The 6,998-nt window shown below is 30.0% G+C and overlaps 1 pseudogene; it reads left to right on the top strand.

Annotated features, from left to right (window-relative positions):
- The first annotated feature begins 3,724 nt into the window (after positions 1-3,724).
- LOC148854927 (putative disease resistance RPP13-like protein 1) lies at positions 3,725-6,387 on the top strand (annotated as a pseudogene).
- The last annotated feature ends 611 nt before the right edge of the window (positions 6,388-6,998 follow it).

Here is a 6,998-nt window from a genome sequence, read left to right as displayed (position 1 = left end):
ATACTTTAATCTCCAATAATTATTGAAAATCTATAGTGAAAATACACAATTATTGAAAATATATTGATAATGGAAAAATGCAATAATTACAAAAAGACAATAACTACTAAAAATATATTAACTTAGTCAATAAATAGTATAATTTCAATTGATAGTTTAATCATTAATAAATATTAATCAATAAATTATAACAAAAATACAATAAGTAAAATAAGTTAAATTTAAAAATTTTAAAAATAGTAGTTTAATCTCCAATAATTATTGAAAGTTTTCTATTAAATAATAAAACAAAATAAATTTATAAATAATCATTAAAAATACATTTATCACAAAAAAAATGATAAATAAATACTAAAATATAATAAATATTAATTTTGTATATATAATTATACAATAAAAGTAGATTAAGAGTTTAAAATTATTATTAATAAATACTATTTTTTTAACTTATTTACTCGAATTATTACTTGATATAAGTGAAATTATTTATTTACAATATTATGTAAAAATATTAAATTCTTATTAAGTTCAATATTATGTAATAATAATTTTTTTTTACTTTTCAGAATTTTTTTTTGAATTTATTACATAATTTCTATATTTTAAATATTTAAGATCTAGTTAAGTTAAATATTTAGTTATTTAAATACTTAAATAATATATAAAATATTTAAATTTTAAAATATTAATTATTTATTGATATTAATTATCCTTAAACTCATAATTTATACTATTATTATATAATTTCATTATTAATTTTGTAATATACTAAATTATTATTAATTTCAATATTATGTTATAATTATTTTTCTATTTTTCAGAATTTTTTAAATTTATTACTTAATTTTGTTATTTTAACTATTTAAAATCTAGTTATGATAAATATTTAGTTATTTAAATATTTAAATAATCTCTAAAATATTTAAAATTTTTATTTTAATTTTATTTATTTAAATCTGTTACATTTTATTAAATACTAGCAAGGACCAATGTGATGCGCAGGATTTGTTAAGAGAAAGCTAAATAATAGAAATGGTCATTTACTAAAACACGCCTTATAGTTTCATGGATTTACTAAAACTTACCCTATAGTATGTATTTTACTAAAACACCACTTATAATTTACTATGCATTTAATCAATCTTCCATTAGATGATAGTGGAAAATGACAGTGTCGTCTCTAATATTCATTTAAATAAATTTTAATAAAAGAAAATAAAAAAATAAAAATACCAATTTTGCCCCTAATAAGACACGGACAACCATTCTATTGGCTATATTTGGTCAATTTTGTTTATGTACAAAAAGTGATAAGCGTATTTTTGGAATAAAAAATATGGCCCTAATAGCAAAACAAACACTCCTTTTAGTTATTTAAATATTTAAATAATATGTAAAATATTTATTTACTTTTTTTATTTACTGAATTTAATTATCCATTAAATTATAATTTATACTATTAGTTCATCATTTCATTGTTAATTTTGTAAGGTATTAAATTATTATTAGTTTCAATATTATGTTATAATTAATTTTCTACTTTTATGAAATCTTTTAAATTTATTACATATTTTCGTAATTTTAACTATTTAAAATCTAGTTATGTTAAATATTTATTTAAATATTTAAAATCTTTTATTTGAATTTTATTTATTTAAAGCTATTACATATTACTAAATATTTCATTATGTAGTTATTTATATATTTATAATATTTTTTATTTATGATATTTATTTATTGAAATATTTAAATAAGATTTTATTTTTTAATGTTAAGTTTTTATTATTTGAATAACATTTAAATTGATAATTTGGAAAAACAAAATTTAAATTGTTAGTAGATAATTTCGTGATATATTTTGTGAAAATATAAAATTTTTTTTTTAATAAATATTTTAAAGTTTTTATATAATTTTGTTAGAATATTTAAATAATTCTTAAAATTTTTAATCCAAGTTTTTTTTATATATATAGTTGGGGAGGGGATAAATGGGAATTAGAGATAATTTAGGAGAGAAACTCTCTACTAAATCAAAGATAATTTTTGAGATAAATAGGAATTAAAGATAATTTTGGAGAAAGTGGGGGATAGTGGGGGAGGTAGTTAGGAGAAGAGATTATTTAGGTTATTGGGAAAGTGCATCTTATTGGTTGTTTAAAAAATGACATGGAATAAAAAAAAAAAAAGAGAAAAAGAAAAACATTTCTTGACCGCTTTGTTTTAATATATAATTTCACAATTGGATCTTTTTTAACATATGTTCCAATATAAGTCCATTATTGGAACATAGCCTAATGGCACAAATGTCAATTCTAAGGGATATCAGTTGGTTGGGTGAGAATTGGTTGGATGTTCCAATAATGGAGATTACTTTAGGCCTTTAATCCTTTCATCATGTTAAACCAATAAACGTGTTGGGATCTTGTGCTCATCATTTACTTTGATTTATATATTTGGACATTGCAATAACTGAAACTGTTTATAATGCACATTGAACGATTGCAACTCCACTTAGATTTGGAGGTGAACAGCCCCACATGGCATGATGTCTCTTTGGACTTTATAATATTTTAGGTGAGAGTTTGGATTTTGCAATAATGGAGGTTATTTTAGGCCTTTCCTTTCATTTTCTTAAACCAGTAAACGAGATGGGGTCTTGTGCTTCTCGTTTACCTTGATTGATCTATTTTCACATTATAATAATTGAAACTGCTTTGATAATAAGACTAGAAAAGGACCTTGATGTGGCTCATTTCTGAATTTAATGAATGAATTATTGCTAGTTATATGAAACATAGGAGTGCACAAATGTAAAAAATGCAAATTCTGGTTTAATTTTGTTTTCATCAGCACCGGTCGGTTTCGGGTTGGGCAAATTTATAAACCGAAATATTAGATCGGTTTTGGTTTTCTTGTGTAAAAACCGAAACTGAACTGAACTAGTCTTCCTACTTAACTAGTCTTCTACTAGTTCGATAGTTCCTAGTTTCCTACTTAACTAATCTTCTACTAGAACTAGAACAACCCTATCTTCTAGTTCCTACTTAACTAAATTGTATCTATCCTAGTTTCTATAGTCTTTTACACCAAATAGGCAACCCATTAGGCAATTACAATTAGAATTAGGTGTCATCTTTTACCTAGATTAGAATTTAGAAAGTTTCTTTAAATATAAATGTTTCAGCCTTCTTTCTATAAAATAGTTTGACTTTTTATTTTATTGTTTTATTGAATATTGATAACTTTTGTCTTCTATAGAACAGTTTTGTCTTTTGTCTTATTGAATACAAAAGCTTTTTGAGTGGAACAGGGGTTAGTAAGGTTGACACTGAACCAAAGGTGAGACAAGTTTTAGAAATAAGGTTTGACTACAGGAGCAAAACCAAAATTGACCCAACCCGACTCAAACCAACCAGGTCGGTTTCGGTTTCCACCTCAGGTAACCCGACTAGGTGGGGTCAGTTGGGAAAACCCCAGTAAACCGACACAACCCAACTCGTGTACAACCCTAGTCTTAATTTATATTGCAACCAAACAAAATGAGATAAAATTTGAAACAAAAAAACAGGTCAGAATTTACACTCAAATCATTTGCATTGCAACCAAACACAACCTAATGAAGTGATGACAATCTATTCAATGGACAACCACGCATTTCAAGCACAAAAAAGAGTAGTGTTTTCATTTTGTTGCTTAGGCTTGCAAGGAAAAGAAGGCATTAGTTATGGCATTAGAAGTGATTATATCTCCACTGATTCGGGCATTGCTTGACAAATTGGACTCCAGTGCTATGAACGATTTTGCATATCATTGGAGCATCGGGAAAGAGTTGAAGGACCTATCTGAAACCCTCCGATTGATTTACAGAATGGCTAGTTCTTTAGAGGATATGCAAGGAAGAGATCCATGCTTGCTGATTTTCCTCGGATATTTAAGAGAATTTGTTTTCAGAGCCACTTTGACATTAGAGGAGTTCATCTACGAAGCTCATCGACAGAGTTTGGAGAATGAAAACAAATCATCATGGACTAGTGGAAAGGTACGCCAATTCATCTATTTATCTTTCTTTGGAAACCAAATATTACGTCAACATAAGATTCCGACATTCATAACTAATATAAAAACTGAGCTGGTTGAGATCAAAGAAAAGACCATATCCAACTATCAGGACTTGATCAGCTCAGATAAATGGAGGTCTGATGAAATGGAAAGGAGGCTTCAAACAATTTCATCACTAGACAAGCATGTTATGAGTGGCTTCATGATTGATGATAGAGAAGTTTTTGGTAGGTGGGAAGATTCCATCAACATAATAAACATGTTACTTTCTGATCAATATAATAACAAGACAATTACTATCATTTCCATAGTTGGGATTGGGGGGATCGGCAAAACAACACTTGCTCAACTTATTTATAATGATCAAGAGGTAGTAGGGCATTTTGAAGAAAGAGAATGGGTTTGCGTTTCTATAGATTTTGATGTTGTAAGAATTACTAGAGCAATTCTTCAATCAATAACCAGGAAAAAGCAGGATATTGAACAACTTGACCCACTTCAACGTGAACTGCAAGATAGGATAAGGGGGAAGAGATTTCTACTTGTACTTGATGATATATGGAGAGATGACCGCAAATCCTGGGATGCCCTAAGGATTCCATTAAAAGTTGCAAAAGAAGGAAGTAGAATTATAGTAACCACTAGATTTGTGAGAGTTTCCTCTGTCATGGGTGCTATAGAAACTCTTCATTTGAATGGTTTGCTAGAAGAATCTTTTGGGAATTGTTTAAATTGAAGGCTTTTAATGATGAAAATGCAGTGGTAGATCCAATCTTAGAAGCAATTGGTAAGAAGATTGTTGAAAAATGTAAACGATTGCCTCTAGCAATAAATACACTTGGAGGACTTTTATGCAATGAATTAGATTTGAACAAGTGGGAATCCATCTTAAAGAGTAATATGTGGGAGCTAGAAGGAGATGATACCTTTCCAGCTCTACTACCAAGTTAACATCACCTTCCAGCATATTTGAAACTATGCTTTGCATATTGTTCTTTGTTTCCTAAAGGGTATGAATTTGACAAGGAAACGTTAATCCTACTTTGGATAGCCGAAGGTTTTGTTCCATCTAGACAAATTGACATTATGGAAGATCTTGGTAGCAAATATTTTGACGATTTGTTGAATCAGTCTTTTTTCCAATATTATGGTGGAAATAAATTTGTGATGCATGACCTCATACATGATTTAGCAGAGATAGCTTCAAAGGAGATGTATTTGAGAGTGGATGAAGGAAAATCAAATACCCTTTCCAAATGAAGTAAGTGGAAAAGGAAATATATAAATGTAAGGAATTGTCCACATTGTTGTCATTAGAGAATTGGGCTCTTGAGAAGGATACTTGGCATATCCCTCTTGTCTTGTTCGAACAATTTAGATGCCTACATGTATTGGATTTGAGTGGAAATAGATTGAAAAGTTTGCCGGATTCAATGGCAAATTAAAACATCTACGGTTGCTTAACCTCAATCGAACTGGCATTCAAGTGTTGCCCGAGTCGTTGTGCAACCTCTATAGTTTGCAGACTTTGATGCTTCGAGATTGCAACATCAATGAGTTCCCTAAAAGCATAGGAAGCTTAATCAACCTCCAATGCATAGTGATGGGATATTTTATGTGGCATAAGTTCACTGAAAGAGGCATTGGGAGATTATGTTTTCTGAAGACATTACCTAAGTTTCAAGTGAGAAGGATTATTGGCAATAACAATAGCACAATAGAAGAGATAAAAGAGTTATGTCATCTCCAAGGAAAGGTTTGTATCAAGGGGTTAGAGAATGTAGTTGACTTTGAGGAGTCTAAGAAATCTAACCTCTTCAATAAGTAGAGAATCAATCACTTAGTGTTGGAATGGAACAATATTGATGGTGACAATCAAGGAAATGAAGCATGTACAGAAGCTGTACTTGAGGGCTTACAGCCTTATATGGGGTTGAAGGGTATCAAAATATATGGTTATTTTGGCTTAAGATTCCCAAACTGGATGATGAAGGACCTCTCGTGCTATGATATGCTGACCATTATGAATCTATGGAATTGAAAAATTGCAAGCTCCTCCCTCCTTTTGGGAGTCTACCCTCTTTGAAACAATTGTATAGATCCGATATGAAGAGAGTGGAATATTTGGGTAAGGAGTTTTATGGAAATAACAGGGGATTTCAAAAGTTGGAGATTCTATGGCTCTGGAATATGAAACGTTTGAAGGAATGGTGGGGAGCAGATGATTGCGAATTTCCTTGCCTAAGAGAGCTTTGGATCATTGGTTGTCCCAAATTGATGAAACTCCCCCCTCTCCCTCCTACAGTGAAAAGTGTAATTATTCCCTAGTGATGTATGTATGTATGTTTGTCAGACTTTTGTCCAAAGTTTTCATCAGCTTCATCAGAATCATCATTAAAATGTGTAGGGATTATAGCTGATAAGGGCAACTTTTGGGCCCTAATATCAATAAAAGTAATACTTTTAATAAAATTTCAAAAATATGTTAAAATTTTTAAAATAATACCAAATAAGGGCAAAAATATTGTTCATCTTCTTCCTCTTGTAGATTATTCATCAGTGCCGCCACCCACCGTCGCCTTCAGCAATCTCCAGCAATGTTTCCACCTACAGCCGCCACCTCCATCCACCTCTGACAATGCCTCTGCCCACCTCCACCTCCGGAGGTTCTTAGAGTGATGCTACAGAAGCCCCTAGTCAATGACAAGGTCCTAGTATGTACTTCTCGCTACTGAAATGACAAGGTCTCAGTATTTTAATTTTTTTTTTAAGAAATCTGCTACAATTCCAATTCCTAGATGAAATTCAGTTGTAGCTGTGTCGTCCTTTGGTCTAGAACGCGTTTGATGATCTGGGATTTTTCTCCAATTCGTGAAAATATGAAGATACAATAGTAGTGATAGGCTCAAAATATTGAGTCAAAAACCATTTCCGCTGCT

This window comes from Nelumbo lutea, chromosome 4 (assembly GCF_056320005.1).
Source record: "Nelumbo lutea isolate HS-2025 chromosome 4, American lotus-T2T, whole genome shotgun sequence".
Lineage (NCBI taxonomy): Eukaryota > Viridiplantae > Streptophyta > Magnoliopsida > Proteales > Nelumbonaceae > Nelumbo > Nelumbo lutea.
Note: the sequence above shows the minus strand (reverse complement) of the source record. Positions and strands in the feature narration are given on the sequence as shown.